Source organism: Somniosus microcephalus, chromosome 15 (genome assembly GCF_052327205.1).
Source record: "Somniosus microcephalus isolate GS21.2 chromosome 15, FLI_Smic_1.0, whole genome shotgun sequence".
In the NCBI taxonomy this organism is placed as follows: domain Eukaryota; kingdom Metazoa; phylum Chordata; class Chondrichthyes; order Squaliformes; family Somniosidae; genus Somniosus; species Somniosus microcephalus.
The window spans coordinates 99,625,291-99,649,328 of record NC_141001.1 but is presented as its reverse complement, the minus strand read 5'-3'; the positions used below and the strand labels follow the sequence as shown (position 1 = coordinate 99,649,328).

Below are 24,038 nucleotides of genomic sequence, written 5' to 3'. Positions count from 1 at the left end.
AATGAGGGATATGTAAATGAAAAGCTTATGGGATTACTGCTTGTCCAACAGCAGTCCACCCCACAGTGATACAGCACTAATACAGGTGTTAGCAAACGGGCATTAGCCACCGGCTAATTTAGTTCCATTCATGCTGTGATTGTACACTCAGCCCTTCTATTTGCCGCAGTGTTCTGGCCCAGCGGGAGCCCAGTTTTAGTGCTGTGGTGGGTCCGACATGACTCCTTTTTACAGTAAGCATACAGTGACGTCCTGCCCTGGGTATATGACTGACAGCTCGTGTGAAGGTTTTCCAGCTGAACCGCCACCTCACCCACTGAAACAACTGATAAAGTACCCATATCATTAAAACCGAATGCTCATATAAGTGTTAATTACTTAGAATTCAATTATCTGCGGAGCGCTTTCCCTTTTCACTGGTTAAAGCGACAAACGATCTGATCAAAAATGCCTTCAGGAAAAGAATTCCCCCCCCCCCCCCCCCCGTGGTTTTGTGAGATTTATGTTGCTATTCCCTTACGCAATCAACACAGCGCGAGCACATGGAACTTGTTCAGTTCTGTGAAGCTTTTAACAGAATCGCAACATCAATTCAGACAACTGTGAGTTAGCAGCAAACTTTAAATGCATTCGCCACAACTTGGTGCTGTTCTGAGATCTTTTGCAGAAAACAATTTAGTACTGACAGGTTAATTAAGTAAAGGGGTCGGAAGGAACATTAACCAAGCTTGACACTGTTAATACATTCACTCAGGGACTCCTGGATGTATTTTGCTGTGCTGCAAATTAAAAATGTTTGAATTATCACCTAGTTCCGGTGGATTATTAGAACAGCAGTTTAGCAACTGTAAGTGGTAAGGAGGGAGTGGAAAGTCGAACGAGGGAGCAAGTGTAGGCTATGTTGCTCCAAAGAATATTTATTTATTGCAAGCGCCCCCTCCCTCCCAATGCCATTTGAAAATACAAGCGGAGTCCTGCCCTGCAGATGTCAGGGTTTCAGCTGTACCCAGGAGGAGAATGACTGGTTTAAAAACGGAAATCGATGGTCAGGAAATAAGGCCATCTTTACCTCGGCTGAACTTCTCAAAAATGAGAAATCAGGGGCTAAAAATTGAGTCGCGCCCCCTTTGGGGCGCTAACTTCGCCGAGGCAGTATTTTTAGTGCCCCGGAAAAATGAGTGCCCCCGCGACCAAAATTGAGTGGTAGCACCCCAAGAGGGAAGCGGGGCGCTACTGGAAGTGCCCTGCTTCCCTCTTGGGGCGCTCCGAGGGAATACCGCAGTGTAAGTGCCGCGGTATTGCAGGCCTTCCTCCCCCTTCTTAAAGGGGAGGGGCCTTGCGCGGCATGACCCAGGGCCCAAATGGGCTCCCGGGGATCAGAGTGCCGGCAAAAGAGCCCGGCACTCAAGAGAAGTGCCGGGCTCCTGGAGCGCAGCTGGCACTCCACAGGGAGGTGGGTAAGGAGGCCGGGGACGAGTGCGGAGGCAGGTGCTGGCAGGCAGCCAGCAACAATAATGGCCGCCCGGCACCGCGCCTTTAAATAACGCCGCCCTGGCCGCAGGTAGGCTCCCCTGACCCCGTCAGATATAGCGTCCGGTGCCCGAAGATCGTGGCCGGGGTGCGAGCAGGGCGCTGCGCATGGCGATGATGTCATCGCCGGCTGCGTAGCGCCGCGGGGCGCTAACAGTTAGCACCACCGCTAACCTCCCGCTGAATTTCACGGGAGGTGTTGGCGGCGCCGCGCCTGGGCGTCAGTTGCTTTGCGCCACGTTATAGCGGGAGGCGCAAAGCAACCCAATTTTTCCTCTCGGGAGTCACTGAATAAACCAGCTGCCCTGCCCCTAACTCCCTTCCATTATTGCACTTAACCGCTGTTACCAAGTAAAAATCTCAGTAATCAAGTGGTTGCAATGTGTACCTAAAGGAAAATCTGGGTGATGTAAAAAGACTACTGAGCACTTGGTTTGAGTATAAAACAAAGCTTTAATCAACAGTTTCACAACCATGAGATTCTAGTTACATCACTAGTTCCTGGTTACAAAAATGTCCTGAACAAGCTGGGCCCACGCCCGAGTATTTATACTCCTTGGACGGCGCCACCAGCTGGCTGCCCAGTGTTATTTCATGAGTCATTTCTTCATGAATGATAAGATTCATGACACTGGGCCCAAGAGCTTTTCATGTCAGATGAATATATTCGGTCATATCAGACGACTGTGAGTTAATAGTAAAATGTTTTCGCTCATCTAGATGAAAATGATTAGAGTGCAGATTTCACATAAAATATTAGCACAGGTTTAGTCGAGATCAACAATTGAAGCTTTATAAATGGTAAAGGAAAAGGCACAAAACAATATTTAATAGCAGAAAGATGAAAATTACATTTGTGCGCTTGTCAAGAAATTTGCTGAATTCTGTGAGAGATCCAAGAATGACCGGTTAAGCTGATACAGCTTGCGCTCGAAGTTGTGCAAAATATCAAACTGTTTCGCTCTTTTTAACAGTTCACTTCTTCAGAAGTAATGAGCACAATGATTGCCCCATAAAACTATTATTATTTTAACGAGCGTAGCGGCTAATGATCTGCACATAGAATCTCCTCTCACGGATTTGTTTTGCAATACTCACAGTGTAACAACAAAATAAATATTCAGCCAGCGTCTGCTGGCACTGTCAGTTTTTAATTGAACGTCTGAATGTTCAAGATACCCATATTGTTTACATGGTGCTTAGCTTCTATTTACATCAAAGATAATGCTGATTAAATCAAAAGGCACTCAGTCATCACATAACATTTGACGTTACTTCACGCAGACGTGTTCTCATCTGTATGAACGAGTGATCGCGACCCTGTTTAAATATGTATAACAAGTAATTCCATTTAGTTGCAGTATGTTTGGATTCAAGTTGGAGTGAAGTCACATTGGAAAGTAGTGTTGAAGAAATAATAGCTTTACGTCTCCCTCATTCTGCTGTATCTCCTATCTGCTAATTAAGATACTTTTTGTGTGTGCGAATTGGCTGCCGCGTTTCCTACCTTATAACAGTGACTACTCTTCAAAAGTACTTCATTGGCTGTAAATCCTGAGATCATAAATGCAAGTCTTTCTTTCTTAACACTTTAGAACGTCCTGAGGTCGTGAAAGGTGCTACATAAATGCAAATTATTTTTTTTCTTTTACTTGACGTCCGCAATCATAAAGAAGTTGACTACCCGTTCTCCTCGTATGGTGAGTGGCCACAAAGTAGGTGAGAAATGAAAAAAATTAACCTGTGAAATAAAAAGACTGTCCCGTAAGACCTGAACTTGTCCATGCCCTAAAGAATATATGTAGTTAAGCTGAACCGGACACTAAATATATGGGGTGGTTTATGTCTAATTAATGTCCCCCACCATCAACATCCTGGGGGGTCACCATTGACCAGAAACTTAACTGGACCAGCCACATAAATACTGTGGCAACAAGAGCAGTTCAGAGGCTGGGTACTCTGTGGCGAGTGACTCACCTCCTCACTCCCCAAAGCCTTTCCACCATCTACAAGGCACAAGTCAGGAGTGTGGCGGAATACTCTCCACTTGCCTGGATGAGTGCAGCTCCGACACCATCCAGGACAAAGCAGCCCACTTGATTGGCACTCCATCCACCACCTTAAACATTCACTCCCTCCACCACCGGCGTACTGTGGCTGCAGTGTGTACCATCTACAAGATCCACTGCAGCAACTTGCCAAGGCTTCTTCGGCAGCAGCTCCCAAACCAGCGACCTCTTCCACCTAGAAGGACAGGGGCAGCAGGCGCATGGGAACACCACCACCTCCAAGTTCCCCTCCAAGTCACACACCATCCTGACTTAGAGGTATATCTCCGATCCTTCATCGTCGCTGGGTCAAAATCCTGGAACTCCCTATCTAACAGCACTGTGGGAGTACCTTCACCACATGGACTGCAGCGGTTCAAGAAGCGGTGCTGCCCCCTGCCCCAGAGGACACGCTGGTGGGAACTGCAACCGTTCACCAAAGAACCATCATCTTCAAAGCACACATGCACCATTTAGCATTCTCAGCATAAACTTTTCACAAGAATTCACTGTCAGAAGCCGAACAAGTGTTCTTATAAATTAAAATAAAAGGCTATGAAATATTCCAAGACTACACTTATCAGAAACCTTTCTGTTCATATACAAGCCTGATATAAAAGGGGTGTGGTAGCATAGTGGTTATGTAACCCAAAGCCCTATACTAATGATCTAGAGTGGCTATGTTACCCAAAGTCCGACATTTAATGATTTAGAGTTGTGAGTTCAAATCCCACCACAGCAGCTGGGAAATTTAAACTCAATGAAATAAATCTGGAATTTAAAAAAAAAGCTAATATCAGTAATTGTCATATAAAACCCATCTGGTTCATTAATGTTCTTTAGGGAAGGAAATCTGCTGTCCTTACTTGGTCTGACCTATATGTTATAGCAGACCAGGTTGACTCTGAACTGCCCCTCTGAAATAGCCTAACAAGCCACTCAGTTGTTTTCAAGAAGGCGGCTCACCACCACCTTCTCAAGGGCACTTAGGGATGGGCAATAAATGCTGGCTTTGCCAGTGACGCCCACATCCCATAAAAAAAAACAAATTAAAAAAAAAATCTGCACGATGATCTTGACTTGTTTTGCCTACCCTCTGCCCAGCAGTAACTCTATTTAAATAATATACCAAAATGTTCACAGAAATTAACATGCAGACATGGTTAGGGATAAATGACTACCTGTCAAAATTTTTGTCAAACCTAAACCCAATCATTTTAACCCATCCGGTTCATAAGTAAAGTAAACCTTAAAGCTCCAAACCTAGTGAAGTCTTTTTTTCTTTCGCTTTGTTCTATCAAAGCACAGATGTCTGAATTAGCCTAGATCTTTCCTTATCAGCTAGACATTCCCAGGCAACCTGAGAAAAAAGTTGGGAACAATATTGAAAGAGAGAGAATTGTTCAAAAATAGATATAAAAAGCATCACCTATCATGAAGAATAGCCTGGATTGAATGGTCATGACTGCAACAATTGGTTTGAAAGATAAAGGTTGAAAGGGCTTTACAATAAGAGCTAGTGTGGCAATATAAAGGTCAAAGGTTAATTGCAAACAAATTTGCTAAGCATGGATATAACTTATTTTTTAGTGCAGCAAGGGTATTTATTGAAGGACATTAGCAATACAAAGAAATAATGACTCCTTTCAACAGGCGAATACAAGCTTTTAAGCTGCAAACAGTATTCTAGGTCATAACTAAACATATGTAGATCTGACTTTTTCCCATGTATATAGCGTTAAACTATTTCTTTTTCTCATGAGGTCGGACTATTTGCTGTTAGATTGTCTACTATTGAAACATTTTACTTCTTACCGCTAATTGTACCTAAAGGGATTGATATAATTGTTATGGTACTGCGCTGGGGTCAATCAACAATGGGGGAGCAGGTTAAAGACTTTTATATAATTTATATACTTTTAAAAGGGAAAATATGTCATCTTTTCTTAATAATTCCCTTATAAACACAACTGAAAATGTGCTTTCCAGTAACATGTTCTCCATCCACTGGAATAACAGGTGCAGTGTATTGATAGTGCCCGGTGCTAATTAGTGCTGGCGACCACAAAATTCAGTTTTAACTCCCCAAGAGGGAAGTGGAGCACTAAATCAAGCACTGCACACTCCTCTTAGGGCACTAACGTCGGGGAGCGGGGCGCTACCGCAGAGCGCTACTCAAGTTCAGGCACTGTCAATTACAAGTACTCAGACAGACTGGCGCCTTCCAGTTCTTAAAGGGGAGGGTCCATCATGCTGCACAGCCTCACTCTTATCATCGCTGCTTCTGACCTGGGCCTGCAAGGAGCTGCAATCCATCAACCACAAATCCCATGGCTGATCAGAGGCCCAGGAAGAGAGCTCGCAGGTTCAGCGACCACGCCTTGGAGGCCTGGTTGCGGCCATGGAACGTCGACGGGCAGTGCTGTTCCCAGACACTGGCAGGAGGCCATTGCCGCAGGAGTTCAGGAGGATGTGCAGGGAGGTGGCCCAGTATGTCTCAGCCAGAAGTGTGGTCCACAGGACTCCCGCCCAGTGCCAAGAAGTTCAACGACCGCACTCGGGTGGTCAGGAGGAGTACATGCTTCAAAAACCTCTACATCCCACCATCTCAGCCTCACGGTGCACAGACGGTTTAAACCGCCAAATCCCCAACACTCACCCACCAACTGTGCCCACCTTCTAAACGTGACATCCACATCTCACGCCTTGCATACATTAACAGCTATTCAACTATGGTAGGCACGTCTGCCAAACACATGGCTGCACACTCACTCACACGCCGTCCTTTTTCTTGCAGGCCAAGCCTGCTCAAAACAGGAGGGAGCAGCAATGCACAGGAGGAGGTCAGGCGGAGCTGCACCCCCTTACAGACCTGGGGGAGTGAGAGCACAGAATCTTTGTGGCCCAGGTCGCGGGCACTGTGGCCGTCGGAGATGTCAACCTTTTGGGGACAACAATGGTATGTTCATCACCTCTCCCTCTTCTCTCATACCACTCCCCCCTCACAACACAAGCCCTTCCCACTTTCCATCTAAGTATACTGTTTCCATTCCTTGCTCCCTTCCTGCCCCCTTTCCCCTGACGTTAAACCCACTCTTGTGCCTTTATGCTTTCAGGTAATCAGCCACCACATGACCAGCCTGTCCCTCAGCCTCCCAGTGGCAGTGACGTGGGAGAGGAGGAGGAACAATAAGCCAGAGCCTCACTGCCTGTGTCTCCTGAGGGCGAGACATCTGATAATGGGGTCACGCGGTCGCTGGAGGGGAGCCTCGGGAATGGGTCTGATGTGGGTGAAGCTCAGGGACCCAGCGGGCTGCAGCAACGCCATGGGGAAAGGCCATCTCCCCGGAGGGTGAATGCGCGCACGAGTTCTGCTGCACAGGACTCAGATGAGGACCTCAGTGTGGAGGTCATGACCACACAGGCGATGAGCATGCACACCGAGCTCATGGGTGCAATGGCAAGGGTGCCTTAGAGCATGGATGCACTGGCTAGGAGCACGGAGGAGTCCGCTTCCAGCATTGCACTCATCTCTGCGTAAACCATCAAGCACATCCTTGGCAGTTTGCGAAGGATGGTTGCCTCGCAGAGAGACCATGGGGACCCAAACCTCATGCCGCGTGTCACAGGTGAGATGGCAGCAGCTATTGCAGCACAGGCCGAAGCAACACAATGGGGCTTAGTGCTGTAATGGAGTCAGTGGTTGCTGGCATCCAGTCTCAGACTGCTCTCATGCAGTCTCATATTGATGCCATGCAAGTGCCGACTGCTGCCATCATCGCTGGGTCGCCCACAGTCCACTGGGGATCTCACGGTGCCACAGCAGGCCAGCAATCAGCAGCCTTCCACCAGCCTTGCTGCAGCCACTGGGGCCACATTACGGAGGAGCAGTAGGGTTGGGAGGGGGGAACTCAAAGGGGAGGGAAATCATTGAGGAAGGGCGAGTGAATAATACGTTATTAGCAAATGGGGGGAGTGTGTGTAAATAATTTGATGTGTTTGTAAATATATTGTTAAGTTTGGTAACAAGTAGTTCACTAATAGACTAAATGTAACATTTCCAAATTTGCTGATGATACAAAGCTAGGTGGCAGTGTCAGTTGCGAAGAGGATGTGAAGAAACTTCAAGGGGATCTCGACAGGCTCAGTGAGTGGGCGAGAACATGGCAGATGGAATATAATGTGGATAAATGTGAAGTTATCCACTTTGGTAGAAAAAACAGAAAGGCAGAGTATTTCCTAAATGGTGAAAGATTGGGGAATGCAGTTGCTCAAAGGGACCTGGGTGTCCTTGTACATGAGTCACTGAAAGTGAATGTGCAGGTGCAGCAAGCCATTAGGAAGGCAAATGGTATGCTGGCCTTCATTACAAGAGGATTTGAGTACAGGAGTAAAGAAGTCTTACTCCAATTATATAGGGCCTTGGTGAGACCACACCTGGAGTACTGTGTACAATTTTGGTCTCCTTACCTAAGGAAGGATATACTTGCCATAGAGGGAGTGCAATGAAGGTTCACGAGATTGATTTCTGGGATGGCGGGACTGTCGTATGAGAAGAGATTGAGTAAACTAGGCCTGTATTCTCTTGAATTCAGAAGAATGAGAGGGGATCTTATTGAAGCATACAAAATTATTACAGGGCTTAATAGGGTGGATGCTGGGAGAATATTTCCCTTGGCTGGGGGCTCTAGAACCAGGGGCCACAGCCTTAGGATAAAGGGTAGGCCATTCAGGACTGAGATGAGAAGAAATTTCTTCACACAGAGGGTGGTGAATCTTTTGAATTCTCTACCCCAGAGGGCTGTGGAGGCTCAGTCATTGGGTATATTCAAAACAGAAGTCGATCGATTTCTGACTAGTAAAGGCATCAAGGGATATGGCGATAGGGCCGGTGAATGGAGTTGAGGCAGAAGATCAGCCATGATCTCATTGAAAGGGCCGAATGGCCTACTCCAGCTCCTATTTCTTATGTTCTTATGTTCAGTTTGCTAAGAGATGTGTTTGTTTATTATTGGCTGTGTTTCATAAGAGAGAGTTGTGCGCAATAATAAATTGTTAATTTGATGTTGCACATTTTGTGATGTTTCTCATTTGAGCTTTGCCCGGTGATAGGGGCTGCGAGCTGGCTGTAATGATGTGGTTATTCTGCGCAAATGCCGTGTGCTATATCATTGATTGGAAGCGCTGTCTAATGAGGCGATCACGAACGGCCCTTGCAGAAGCAACATTGAATGGCTCCCTCCTCTGTTGGTGCTGCTCCTCCTCCTCTTCATCCTCCTCCTCCGCCTCCTCCTCCTCCTGTCCCTCTTCCTTCTCCTGAGGTAGACCTGCAATCCCTGGTGGCAATGGCTGGGCCCTCAGAAAGGCCAAGTTGTGCAGCATGCAGCACACAACAATGAAAATGGCGACTCGATCAGGGGAGTACTGCAGGGCTCCCGCAGAGCGGTCAAGGCAGCGGAACCGTTACTTCAGCACCCTGATAGTCTGTTCAATCAGGTTCCTGGTGTTGCTATGGCTGTCATTGTATGCGTGCTGAGCAGGAGTATTGGGTTTGCAGAGGGGTGTCATCAGCCAGGTGGCGAGTGGATAACCCTTGTCTCCGAGCAGCCAGCCGCGAGCTTCATGTGGTGGGTGGAACAGTGCTGGGACACCGGTCTCATGCAGGATGAATGTATCGTGGGTGCTGCCAGGATAGCGGGCACTGACGGCGAGGATGAGCTGTATGTGGTCGCACACCAACTGAACGTTCAGAGAATGGTAGCCTTTGTGGTTACAGAACACCTCTGCATTGTGATGAGGTGCCCACAATGCCTTGTGGGTGCAGTCAATGGCGCCCTGAACCATGGGGAAGCCTGCTATCCTTGCAAAGCCACATGAGCATGCATTGTGCTTCTTGCTGGTCATGGGGAATGAGACGTTCTCCCTTCTCCTTCTGTACAGAGCATCTGTCACCTCCCGGATGCAGCAATGGATGGCGAACTGTGAAATGTTTGCAATATCCCCTGTTGAAGCCTGGAAGGAGTCGCTGGCGTAGAAATTGAGAGTGACTGTGACCTTCACTGCCACTGACAGAGACGTCCTGGTCCTGAGCTGAGGCTGAAGGTCTGGCTGCGGGAGGTGGCAGAGCTCTGTGACCACCTCCTTGCTGAAGCAAAGCCTTCTAAGGCACTGCTCCTCTGAGAGATAAATGTAGGAGAACTGCTCCCGGAATACGCTGGGAGGGTAAGGCCTCCTGTTGAGAGCCCTGTTGGCCCTCCTCCCTCTGGCCACATTTTCCAATCTTTCTCCCTGCCTCCGCTGCCTCCGACGGTGATGCTGGAGGGTGAGGTCCAGTGCCAGTAAATAGAAACATAGAAACATAGAAGATAGGAGCAGGAGTAGGCCATTCAGCCCCTCAAGCCTGTTCCACCATTTAATGAGATCATGGCTGATCATCCAAACTCAGTACCCTGTCCCTGCCTTCTCCCCATATCGCCTTGATCCCTTTAGCCTTAAGAAATATATCTAACTCCTTCTTGAATATATTTAATGAATTGGCCTCAACTGCCTTCTGTGGTAGAGAATTCCACAGGTTCACCACTCTCTGGGTGAAGAAATTCCTCCTCATCTTCAACTGATGGAAATGTTGTACTATCAAATGTAACCCAAATGAAAGTGATAAATTTTTCTCAGGAGCAAAACTCCTTCAAGTAAAAAAAGCTCAAATGGGTCAAAACGCCTGTCTGCTTCTGTCAAAGTGACAAGGCAGCATTGTTTGCCGACTGAAAAAACCCCAGAAGTGCATGCCTTTAAATAACACTCCTCCAGCTCTCAGCCGACTGCAAACCGCCTCCTCTGCCTGTCGTTGCTAACGGCAGGCACTGAGGCAGGGGGCGAGAAAGAATTTCCGGTCCGGGGCGCTACCGGGGCGATGCACGGCCGTATGATGTCACGATCTCCAGCTGCAGGCGGGTGTGGCGATAGTGGTTAACGCCGCCGCAAACTGACAGGTGAATTTCGCTGGCGGCGCTAATATTGCCGTGCCCGGGCGGTAAATCGTTAGCACCCCCCAGAGGCACTAACGGGAGGCGCTAAGGTACCCAATTTCTAGCCCCTTAAGGTTCTTGGTCAATGGAAGGGGGGGAAACTGAGCAGTGGGTCAAACAGCAGCAATCACACTTGCTGGCCAGAGAGTAAGGAGGCTCAATTTGGTCTGCAGTCCACCCTATAAGTCAAGTGGGAGCTTCATTCTAATATTAAAATTAAACTTTAATGATTTCAGTTTGTCCTGTATATTTTTTTCCGCTGTTTGTGTGAGCAGGACATTGTGTGATCTTCATGCTCACAGGGTTGCTCGGAAGTAAGTTGTATACCAAAGTAAGTTTCAAGGCTTAAGTAAGAAAAGCCAGTGAACAATGTTCAGGACATTTTGCACTTTTTCGCTTGGAGCTTTTTCCCCCCACTTAGGTTTTCAGGAGCGTTTGTGGCAACTGTTCTGCTGCTGTCTTTTGTTTCCCACAACTCCACTAATGGAACATAGGAACAGGAGTCAGCCGTCCAGCCCCCTCGAGCCTGTTCCGCGGGGTTCCTGATGGATTTCCTAATGGGACTCTCTTGATAGCTGAACCTTTTAGAGGAATAAGTGGATCAGTGGAAGGATGCCAGGCAGGTCAGACTGTGTTCGAGTCGTCTGTGCCTACCTGCTCGTGCCCTCGTACCCACGGCTACAGACAGAGGTGCACAAACTTTGCTTTGCCAGGGAATTAATACACGTGGAGGTTCCAATTCCCGAAGGAGGCATGGCGGCAGATGTGGGGGCGCAAATATAAGATGTGCAGATTTAACTAGCATTAATGCTGGATGGCTCTTCAGAAACACCCCAACTACAGTACGTCATGCTTTAAGTGGATCTTCACGGAAGATGACATGCCAGGGTGATCAACAGCCGGCATAGCCTGAATGACCACGCCTGTCTTGAGATGCCACCAACCATATCTGTAGGCCTGGCTCAGCTATGTACCAGTGACCATGGGCAACTGCCTTCAAAGGTTGCAGGTCAGCAGAAATCTGCCTGCAGGAACTTGCACCATTAGCCTGGCACAACCAGTGAGAGTAAAGGCCAGCTACAGGATCAAACCAGCCTCCACCTTGTCCCAGGCATGTTGCAATGCAGAGCTATGTGCGCTCTTGCTTGACAAGCAGGGCCATCCTCCTTGCAACCACCTCATGCAGCACAACAACTACAGGAGCACCAGCTCCACTTCACAAGCCACAAACAGGGTCAGGGGCCGAGCTCCTCTTTCTCAATGGATTTCGTTTTACTTCATTTTTGCCTGACATTTCTTTTGCTTCTTGTCTATCAGCCTCGCCAGAAGCTGCCAACTCATTGAAATGACTTTTAAGCCTTTCCAAAAGCTCGAAGAGGTGTTGACCGCTAGTCTAGCCTTTACCTATAAGGGCGCGATTTTGCCAGCCTTGGGGAGGCAGGTATGGAGGCGGGACTGCCTGGAAAATGGCAGAACTTGGGGACACGTGCCCAACCTGCCCCCAACCCGCCTCCGTGCCATCTTGCCAGGAGGCGGGTAGCTGTCCCACACCGAGTCCCATATCCTTGGAGGCGGGAAGGGATTAAGAACATAAGAACATAAGAACATAAGAAATAGGAGCAGGAGTAGGCCAATCGGCCCCTCGAGCCTGCTCCGCCATTCAATAAGATCATGGCTGATCTGATCCTAACTGCCAATCCACTATCACAGAACCATCTCCTGAATCTAACAGAAATAGACACACGAAATAGGAGCAGGATCAGGCTACACGGCCCCTGGGCCCGCTCCGCTACCCACAGGGCCATGACTGATCCGAACCTAGACTCATGTCCAAATTCCTGCCCGCTCCCCGTAACCCTTAATTCCCTTTACTTCTAGGAAACTGTCTATTTCTGTTTTAAATTTATGTAATGATGTAGCTTCTACAGCTTTTTGGGGCAGCATATTCCATGGACCTACCACCCTCTGAGTGAAGTAGTTCCTCCTCATCTCAGTTTTGAAAGAGCAGCCCCTTATTCTAAGACTATGCCCCCTAGTTCTAGTTTCACCCATCATCGGGAACATCTTCCCCGCATCCACCCGATCCAACCCCTTCACAATCTTATATGTTTCAATAAGATCGCCTCTCATTCTTCTGAACTCCAATGAGTAGAGTCCCAATCTACTCAATCTCTCCTCATATGTCCATCCCCTCATCCCCGGGATTAACCGAGTGAACCTTCTTTGTACTGACTCGAGAGCAAGTATGTCCTTTCTTAAGTATGGACACCAAAACTGTACGCAGTATTCCAGGTGCGGTCTCACCAATACCTTGTACAACTGAAGCAATACCTCCCTATTTTTATATTCTATCCCCCTAGCAATGAAAGCCAACATTCCATTGGCCTTCTTAATCACTTGCTGCACCTGCATACTAACCTTTTGAGTTTCGTGTACCAGGACCCCCAGATCCCTTTGTACTTCAGTACTTTCCAGTTTCTTGCCATTAAGATAATAACTTGCTCTACGATTTTTCCTGCCAAAGTGCATAACCTCACACTTTCCAGTATTGTATTCCATCTGCCAAATCTCTGCCCACTTACTTAGCCTGTCGATGTCCCCTTGCAGGTTTTTTATGTCCTCCTCACTCACTACTTTCCCTCCCATCTTAGTATCATGGTAGTTAACAGGCAGAAAATAGGATTATCCCCTTTTTGCCCTCAAGTGTGGGCTTCCCAAAGGCTCCAAAACCCACCAGGTCAGCGAGGCGAGTAGAGAGTCTGCGGGGGTCGGAGGGGTGCAAAAGGACACTGTGAAGGTAAGTGATGCATGCAAGTGTGGAGAGGTGAGTATCTGAGGTAAGTGCAAAGTGTTTTTAAAAGTGTACTTACCTTTGTTTCTTCCTGCAGGCTTCAGTCGGTGGGTATGCGGAGAGTCTCGCACCTCCGTGTCACAGAAATCACAGAAACCCCACAGTGCAGATAGAGGCCATTTCGGCCCATCGAGCCTGCACCGACACATATCCCACCCGATCCCCGTAACCCCCACATATCCCACCCTATCCCCCTAACACTAAGGGTCAATTTATCATAGCCAATCATCCTAACCCGCACATCTTTGGACTGTGGGAGGAAACCGGAGCACCCGGTGGAAACCCACGCAAACACGGGGAGAATGTGCAAACTCCGCACAGACAGTCACCTGAGGCCGGATTCGAACCCGGGTCCCTGGCATTGTGAGGCAACAGTGCTAACCACTATGCCACCGTGTTGCAGATGACAGATGGCCGTTGCATTCTCCAATGCAACAACCATCTCATTTCTGCGAAAGAAAGATGTTTGATGAGGTCTTGAATTCAAGACCTCATCAAACTACAGAGAATGTCAATGTTTGACAGCTTCACAGAGCTGTCAAACGATGACAATTCATCTGTCAAAAACGAAGAGGTGTTGACCGCTAGTCTAGCCTTTACCTTTAAGGGCGTCATACGCTGACGTTCTCTGCAACCGGCTTTCCCTTAATTGGCCTGCTAAGCCTGTTGGGCGGGCTTAACAAGGTCAATCAAGGGAAAATAGCGTGGGTTGGCCAGAAGTTGTTGGAGGCGAGACTAAAACCCGACAAGTGGGAGGCCCGCCTCCAAAAGTTCCTCATTGGCAAAATCACCCCCTAAGTGTCTACATCACTTTAACTTTCATCTGAATGGCAATTTCCTGTCCCACCATTAATCTACCAACCTGCAAACATCCAAAGTTGTACCTGGAGCTGTGAATAACTATGCCAATGAGCTGACCCCATAATTACATGCTGTTAACTCACTGCTCACCTGGCCAATGCTCAACCATTCAGGACTGAATTTTGCCATAAAGATGCCTACAGCCAACCACCTCTTCTACCAGCTAAATTTCAGGCTCTGCAGCCTGGGGAGGTACAAAGGGGAATCAAACATTATGTAGGTAAACACTTGGAAAGCAGTGACAGGATCGGATGAAGTCAACATGGATTTACAAAAGGTAAATCATGCTTGACTAATCTACTGGAATTTTTTGAGGATGTAACTGGTAAAATAGATAAGGGAGAACCAGTGGATGTGGTGTATTTGGACCTTCAGAAGGCTTTCGATAAGGTCCCACATAAGAGATTAGCATGCAAAATTAAGGCACATGGGATTGGGGGCAAGGTATTGACTTGGATAGAGAACTGGTTGGCAGACAGAAAGCAAAGAGTTGGAATAAACAGGTCGTTTTCCGAGTGGCAGGCAGTGACTAGTGGGGTACCGCAAGGATCGGTCCTAGGACCCCAGCTGTTCACAATATATATTAATGCTCTGGACGAGGGAATTGGATGTAATATCTCCAAATTTGCAGACGACACAATGCTGGGTGCGAAGGTATGCTGTGAGGAGGATGTCGTGAAACTCCAGTACGATTTGGACAGGTTGGGTGATTGGGCAGAAACATGGCAAATGCACTATAATGTGGATAAATGTGAGGTTATCCACTTTGGTGGCAAAAACAGGAAGGCAGATTATTATTTGAATGGCAATAGATTGGGAGAAGGGGAAGTGCAAAGAGACCTGGGTGTTCTTGTGCACCAGTCACTGAAGGTAAGCATGCAGGTGCAGCAGGCGGTTAAGATGGCAAATGGTATGTTGGCCTTCGTAGCAAGAGGGTTCGAGTACAGGAACAAGGATGTCTTGCTACAGTTGTACAGGGCCTTGGTGAGACCGCACCTTGAGTATTGTGTGCAGTTTTGGTCGCCTTACCTGAGGAAGGACGTTCTTGCCATGGAAGGAGTGCAGCGAAGATTCACCAGGCTGATACCTGGGATGGCAGGAATGATGTACGAGGAGAGATTGTGTCGATTGGGCTTATACTCACTGGAGTTTAGAAGATTGAGAGGGGATCTCATCGAAACCTATAAAATTCTGTCATGCCTGGACAGACGAGATGCAGGAAGGATGTTTCTGATGGCCGGGGAGTCCAGAACCAGGGGTCATAGTCTAAGGATAAGGGGTAAGCCATTTAGGACTGAAATGAGGAGGAATTTCTTCACCCAGAGAGTGGTGAACCTGTGGAATTCTCTGCCACAGAGGGCGGTGGAGGCCAGTTCATTAAATATATTTAAGAAAGAGTTGGATATATTTCTTAAGGCTAAAGGGATCAAGGGATATGGGGAGAAGGCAGGGACAGGGTACTGAATTTGGATGATCAGCCATGATCTCATTGAATGGCGGAGCAGGCTCGAGGGGCTGAATGGCCTACTCCTGCTCCTATCTTCTATTGTTTCTATATAACAGTAAAGTTGGGAAATACAATTTGTTCCAAACTATATATTTTGTGAATTGTATTAGTTTTCATTGCCATCCAGGTGAAATTTAAAGTGATTTGGACACTTAAAGGTAAAGACAAGACGAGCGGCCAACATCTCTTAAAGCCTTTACAAAGACTAAACAGTCACTATGCATAATACACTTCAGGGACTGAAGGAAAGCTGTCAGTATTTAATGATAGTTTTTTTTAAAACTTTATTTCCATGAAGTGTCTATATATAACACGTTACCCGAAACCTAGTGAGCTTCATATTCGAAGAGAAATATACTGGAGCCAAAAGTCCACAAGCGGCGCGATACCTAATGGCACAACTGCTGCAGTTCACCTGCCCAGGACTTCCACTGCTGACCCCACCAAACTCAATTCCGATGGCAGATATCCGTGCCACATTCGGGGCACCGCCCACCTGGAAAGGCTGTAACTTGTGATGGAAGAGTGGCTGTCCAGTGGCATGTCGGGTCCGAGCGGGTGCTGGGTCCCCCGGGGAATAACTTTAAAGTGCCCTCTTTGTAAAGGGGGTTGCATTGATGCAATTTTTTTTTTAATGCTGACTTTCTCTTCAGGCGTCCAATCCACAATCTCGGCCTGGACCCTAAGGTGCTGTTTGGCAGCATGGCATTGACCCAATGCTGGGTCCCTCTGAGGACCAGGAATGCAGGAACTCAGAACGTAGGGCGTGGCCCTGGCCCCGGCCCCATCCACCCTAACGCTGCTGGCCTTGTAAGGGATGGGTGGAGGCTTCACCCCTTACCAGGTCATTTGGATACTCGAAAGTTAGGCCAGCGACTGTTGTAATTGGGTCCGGTCTAAATTCCACCTCTTCCGGCACCTTCCACTAAAGTACTGGCGGGAGTGCTCTGGCGGTGCTGTGACTTTTCAGCCCCAGCGTTCTAAATAGAAGGGACTGTTTTACCCAGAACAGTAGCCTTTGCACGGTGCCTTTTTTAAAGTATTTGTCGGCCCGTAATCCAAGTAAACAACTGATTTAATATAAAAAGCTGAATGATGCCACAAGCGGAGGGGAGTGGCACACTATGACACCCCACTATTACTGTAGATTTTTACCGGTGCAGCCAAATTGGAATGTCAGGGACTGCGGGCCTACGGTTTTGTGCTCGGTGCTGCCTGCGCACGCCACTGATTGAGTGATCAGGCGCTTCGGGCAATCAGCCCTCCTTCAGTCGCTTTTGTCAAGGCATTTTATACTCTCTGGTAATATTTCATTTAGAAAGTACCTGACAATCATCAGCTACATCTAAGAAATTGCTAGCAGTTTTTCTGCAATATTAAAAATGAGATTGCAGGCCACTTACTCTCTCGCATACTCCATGCCTCCAACATCTCCCCCTTTTACCTGTTCCCTTGCTGCTGAAATCCCTCAGAGGTTTCAGGCAAACCTTTTGATCACCAAGGTTCATCTTAGAATCATAGAATGATACAGCACAGAAGGAGGCCATTCAGCCCATCGTGCCTGTGCTGGCTCTTTGGTAGAGCCATCCAATTAATCTCACTCCCCACCCCCTGCTCTTTCCCCTTAGCCCTGCCAATTTTTCCCCTTCAAGTATTTATCTAATTGTCTTCTGAAAGTTACTATTGAATCTGCTTCCACCACCCCTTCAGGCAGCGCATTCCAGATCATAACAACTCGCTGTGTAAAAAAATGTCTCCTCATCTCACCTCTGGTTCTTTTGCCAATTACCTTAAATCTGTGTCCTCTGGTTACCAACCCTCCTGCCACTGGAAACAGTTTCTCCTTATTTACTCTATCAAAACCCTTCATGGTTTTGAGTACCTCTATCAAATCTCCCCTTAACCATTTCTGCTCTAAGGAAAACAATCCCAAGTTCTCCAGTCTCTCCATGCAACCAAAGTCCCTCATCCCTGGTAACAATCTCGTAAATCTCCTCTGCAGCCTGTGAAGCCTTGATATCCGTCCTGAAGTGCGGTGCCCAGAATTGAACACAATACTCCAACTGAGGTCTAACTAGTGCTTTATAAAGGGTTTAGCACAACTTCCTTGCTTTTGTATTCTATGGGCTCGATTTTGTCAATGGGGTGCTTTTGGAGGCGGGACTCCCGCTTTTTAGGTTGTAGTCCCACCTCCATCGACTTGTGACCAACCCACGCTATTTTCCCTTGATTGACCTTGTTAAGCACGCCCAGCAGGCTCAGCAGGCCAATTAAGGGACACCTGGTTACTGGTGACGTCAGCGATTGACATTTCATCTGTCAAGAGCTTTTGACAGATGAAAAATCAGCGTTTGACAGCTCTGTGAAGCTGTCAAACACTGACAATCTGTCTTCTAACTTGAGTCCTTCTAATCAGACTCAGTTGGAGAGCTCTCCAGACCAGAAAGCAGAGGCTGCAGCTTTTGACAGTTCAGCGGCCATTCTGCTTTCTGTGCCGGTGAGCTGAGGGACTCCCAAGAACTGAAGGAAGGAAGCCTGCAGGAGAAAGTAAAGGTAAGTAAAACTTATTAAAACACTTTACACTTACCTCACACACGTACCTCTGCACACATGCACCCATCACTCACCTGCTCACCAGACATCTCGACCCTTCCAACCCCTGCAGACCGACAGTCCGTCTCGCTAACTTGGCGTGGTTCAGAGCCATCGGACAGCCCACACTTCAGGGCTAAAAATAGGGATTAGGCAAAAAACTGCCTGTTAACTACCTGTTAACAGGCAGTTAATTGGCACTAATCCCCTTCCCGCCTCGGGGAGGCGGCTCCCAGCTCAGGTCGGGTACCCGCCTCCTGGGACATTGGCACGGAGGCGGGTTGGGGGCGGGATGGGTTCCTGCCCCCCGATTCTGCAATTTTCCCACCACTCCTGCCTCCAGACCCGCCTCCTCGGGGCTTGGAAAATCGAGCCCTATGCCTCTATTCATAAATTCTGGCCTACTTGCATGGCATGATCCCCTTTCTGCCCCTATACCTCTCAATTCTCTTTGTCCGTGACTTAATCTCCTAGATTTTACCTAGCCACTCTACATATTGAAGGCCATCCCCCGCTACGTGTCTCTAAGATCCACCCAATTGCTCTGCATTTCTATGGTCCCTCATTTATGAAATTCAGTATTCCCGAATCGTAACAAGTCCTTTCCTGTGTACTGCACAGGTTCCCTCTGTATGTGAAAAGGGTATTGTAAGAAATGCTAATTAGAATTTGAAGCCAATTGGAAACCAAAATTCATTCAAATGTCAAGGGTCATAAATGGAAGCAATTCATATATCAGCTAGAGAGTGGCCCTGGTAAAAGGTAGCTATTCACAGTGGCAGAAGGTGGGTAGTGGTGTTCCACAAGGATCAGTGCTGGGACCACTGTTGGTCACAATTTCTATTAACGATTTAGACTTTGGAATCAAAAACACAATTTCTAAATTTGCGGATCACACCAAATTGTGGGGGGGGGGGGGTGGATAGTCAATACTGAGGAGGACTGCAATAAATTACAGGAGGACATTAATAAACTTGCAGAATGGGCATATAATTGGCAAATTAAATTCAACACAGATAAATGTGAGATATTACATTTTGGTACGAAGAATAGGGAGGTCACTTATTACTTGGAGGGTGTGAGTCTGGGTGGGGTAGAGGAACAAAGGGATCTCGGAGTACAAATACACAAATCACTAAAAGTTGTAACGCAGTTTAGCAAGGCCATAAAAAAAGCAAACCAAGCACTAGGGCTTATTTTTAGAGGGCTAGAATTGAAAAGTAGGGAAATTATGCTAAATCTGTATCGAACCTTGGTTAGACCACACTTAGTGTACTGCGTACAGTTCTGGTTGCCGTATTATGAAAAGGAAAGAGAGGCATTGGAGAGGGTGCAGAGAAGATTTACAAGGATGATACCAGAAATGCGAGGGGATACATATCAGGAAAGGATGAACAGGCTGAGTCTCTTTTCTCTTGAAAAGAGGCGGAGGGGTGACCTAATAGAGGTCTTTAAAATTATGAAAGGTTTTGATAAAGTGGATACAGAGAGAATGTTTCCACTTGTGGGGAAGAGCATAACTTGAGGCCATCAATATAAGATAGTCACCAAGAAATCCAATAGGGAATTCAGAAGAAACTTCTTTACCCAAATAGTGGTGAGAATGTGGAACTCACTACCACAGGGAGTGGTTGAAACGAATAGTATAGATGCATTTAAGGGGAGGCTAGACAAGCATATGAGGGAGAAGGGAATAGAGGGTTTTGCTGATAGATTTAGATGAGGAAAGACGAGAGGAGGCTCGAGTGGAGCATAAACGCCGGCATGGACTGGTTGGGCCGAATGGCCTGTTTCTGTGCCATATATCCAATGTAATCCTATGTATTTTTATCTGGCATTCAACAGATTTACTTTCTTTGGCCGTAATACGATGCATATTGTTATTTGAATTTCAAATGAAAAATGAACCTGAAAGGAAATTTGGGAACTATTTATTCTTGCGATGTGGGTGACACTGGCAAAACCACTTTTATTTCCCATTTTGGTTGACCACCTTGCTTCACACCAGTTACTTTTCCAACTCCATAGCTTGGTCGGCCACTTCAGAAGGGCGTGAGGTCACATGTAGGCAGCACCAGTTAGGGGTGGTGAGTTCCCTTCCTTGAAGGACATTACTGAATAAGTTGGGTTTTTACAGCAGTGCGGCACCTTTCATGGTCCTGAAATTCAGTCATAAGAACATAAGTAGGAGCAGGAGTAGGCCATACGGCCCCTCGGGCCTGCTCCGCCATTCAATAGGATCATGGCTGATCCGAATCTAGACTCACGTCCACTTCCCTGCCCTCTCCCCGTAACCCCTAATTCCCTTATCTGCTTGGAAACTGTCTATCTCCATTTTAAATTTATTTAATGTTGCAGCTTCCACAGCTCTCTGGGGTAGCAAATTCCATAGATTTACTACCCTCTGAGTGAAGAAGTTTCTCCTCATTTCAGTTTTGAAAGGGCAGCCCCTTATTCTTAGATTATGCCCCCTAGTTCTAGTCTCACCCATCAGTGGAAACATCCTCCCCGCATCCACCCGATCAAGCCCCCTCACAATCTTCTATGTTTCGATAAGATCGCCTCTCAACAGTCTCACAACTTGCGATGGTGGGATTTGAACTTGTGACCTCTGGAGTGGTAGTCTCGAACCATAACCACTACATTACAATACCCATGAAAGGCAAAAACAAGCAGCAGTGTGCTGCTTTACAAAGCAGGTCTTACAAAAGTTATTTCAGTTATTCTGTTGCTTTTGGTCTGAGACTGTGATATTGCTGCATGTTTAGAAGCTGATGAAGGTGTCTCACATAACTCTTAAATAAGCCATGAAACCGTGCTTTAAGACAAGTTAGGGGCAGCTTAATAGCTCAAATTGTTTTACCTCTTGACTCCTGCAGATATTTATGGGTCAATTTTACACCCCACCCCCTCTGTGACGTGATCTGATCTGAATGACAACGTGAGGGGGGCCCGCGCGATGTCAAACCCTCCTAAAGAAACCTGGCGCGATGCAGCAGAGTGACCAGAAGAGCCCAAGGTAAGTGATATTTTTTATTCTTTCAGATGATTCCTTGGGGGCCAGGAAGAGCAGGAATGTTCCTCTCCTGGAAGGAATCCTTGCACCTCTCATGCCCCAGCCTTCCCTACACCAGCATCATTTTGGACACCACCCAAGCACTCACCTTATGCCAGGGACTGTTTCCTTTGGTTCCTGTTGGCAGACGGCTCCTTCCCCAATTCCCGTTCCCACCCACCAGCTTGGACTTCATTCTAATTGGTTTCGGGCAGCAGAACGATTTCAAGTACTGAAATGTGGCTCGGTAATTAACATCAGTTGGAGGAAATTTCAACTCGTCCAAGGCTGGATGTGGAAGGAACAGTCAGACAACACTGGGGCAGTGGAGGGGTCGAGCGCTGTGGTGGAGGGTAAGGACTGGGTATCATTGGCATACATTGTTGTGGATGTTGCTGCAAGGGGCAGCCGGTAGAGGAGCGGGCCAAGGATGGCCACTTGCTGGATCCCAGGGGTGACATTGCAGGGATGAGAAGAGAAACCATTGCGCGAGGTGCTGTGGCTACAATTGGACAGATCAGTGGAATCAAGCGAGGGCAGTTCCACCGACCTGGCGACAGAGGAGCGGTGTTGGAGGATGCTGTGATTGGCTATGTTGAAGGCTGCAGAGAGGTCAAGGAGGGATAATGGTCATTGACGGTCATTGTCACAAAGAATATCATTCATGAAGGTTTCTCAAACTGATCAGGTACAATATACAAATTCACAGAAAAGCTAAGGGTGCCACCGTAGAATAAATCTACTGTAATTTTTTTTCCTGAAGACGCTTTTTTAATAAAATATGCTTGGGAATATGAGTGGCTCTCTAATACAAAATGATACGGTTTTGCGGTCGTTATTAAAATATTACGTTCTCATTAGCTTCTTTTTGTATTCTATAGCTTTACTTGTCAGATGGCCTAGAGATGTGATATGCCTGCTGTTCAGCTCAGGTATGTATGGAGCCTCCAAACATTGCACTCAATTCTTCTTGCTTAATTGATGAAGTTATTGTTCTTGAATAATGGAAGCCTGAACAGGCCGCATCAGAGATCAGCTGAGTGGTCAGTAGCTAAAGTGTTGACATCAGGGACAGATTTACTAAAGCTGCTTGAATCTGAAGCTTAGCTCGTGTGTATTGGCCTTTTCTTCTGGGTCCGACTTTCACCCCAGGCTTCCTCTAAGATCCTTGTCCACTGCAGACTTTCACTGACCACAGGGACTGTCCAGACCTTCTGGATTAAATGACAATAAAAAACTGGCCGCCGTAAATCCTGCGAAGAATAAATTGAATGCAGTGAACATCTGCGAATGGACCCCATGCAGATTCTCTTGTCATCCCCAATTCCCCGACATTGCAGGACATTAAAAGAGACAAATATCCGTATTATCGGCCTAAGTTTTATATCAAAAAGAATAAAATCATCTAAAGAAGACACTGAAGTACTCTTTCAACGTTTTCATTGATGAGTATATGCCTCAGATGGAAAGAGGGTTTCGGTAGTAACTGCTAACAGTCTGGGGGGGTTGTTTTTAACTAGCTGAATGGGGCGGTAATGGCCTCAAAGTGGGGTTGATCGACGTACCATTCCATTATACCGTTGCTCCAGCTGCCGCCATTTTAAAAGGGCATTGCCATGGCGGCCGGAGGCACCACTGGTTTCAGATGGTAGACCTCCTTACTGTGCCAATTGGGGTCCTCCAATGTTAGGACCCGGATTGCAATCTTCAGGGACACATGGGCAGAGTGTGCGCTGTGCATGGTCCGCCCACATGCCCTGGTGTTGAGCAGCCTAACCAGCGGTTCTTAAAGGGACGCTGCTGGACGCTACAAAGACGGCCCAAAAACATTTTTACAAGTTATACACAAAAAAACACTGCGGGCAGCTACTGGCCCAGGCTCGCCTCCTCCTGCCTCTGCTTTGCGACCCCCCCCATTCCCTCGCAGTAAATATCTGCGCAGGGTGCCTGTTCGGGGCATGCAGCATACATGGGGTATGGAAATAAGGCCCGGGCCTCAATATGGCTTGGCCTCTCACCAGTAGGAATGGGCAGATGGCTGGTGTTCTCTGCTGGCTGACCATCTTCACCTAATTTGTATAGACATAATGGCCCAGAAATTGGTGTCGGGGGCTTCCCGCGGGTGCAAGCCCCCGACCTACACTTACATAGCGCGCCGACAGTTGAAGCCTGGCCCTGCGTGGATTTCCTGTCAGTGGCCCGGTTCAGCTCCCGGCACGCTATGCTTGCGTGATCCAGCGGCGTAGTTAGTTCGATGAGCCAGCTGGGATCACGTGAGCACTGGGCAGCCAATCGGAGGTTGCAAAAGTTCATTCATGAGTTTACATAAGAAATAGATAGTAAGAACTGTCAAACTCATGAAAACTCCGGATGCCCAAAACAGTACTTAAACTTCAAATAAAAATTAAAAAAACATCCCACTAATTAAATGAACTATTAATAACTGTAAAAAACTAATTTAAACAATTATTCAAATTTTTGAAAAAAATAATTTTTTAACAAATCGGGCCTAAAAATACACTTAGCTTACTGTAAAGTCTTAAAAAATAATAAACCTGTGGAAAAAAAA

At 47.2% G+C, this 24,038-nt stretch overlaps 1 long non-coding RNA gene across 1 annotated transcript; it reads right to left on the bottom strand.

Annotated features, from left to right (window-relative positions):
• Nucleotides 1–21,434: 21,434 nt before the first annotated feature.
• Nucleotides 21,435–24,032, bottom strand: LOC147107104 (uncharacterized). The gene is made up of 2 exons (XR_015081031.1): nucleotides 23,488–24,032; nucleotides 21,435–22,722 (listed from the first exon to the last, which is right to left on the bottom strand). It is a non-coding gene; the product is annotated as an uncharacterized LOC147107104 (long non-coding RNA).
• Nucleotides 24,033–24,038: the final 6 nt, after the last annotated feature.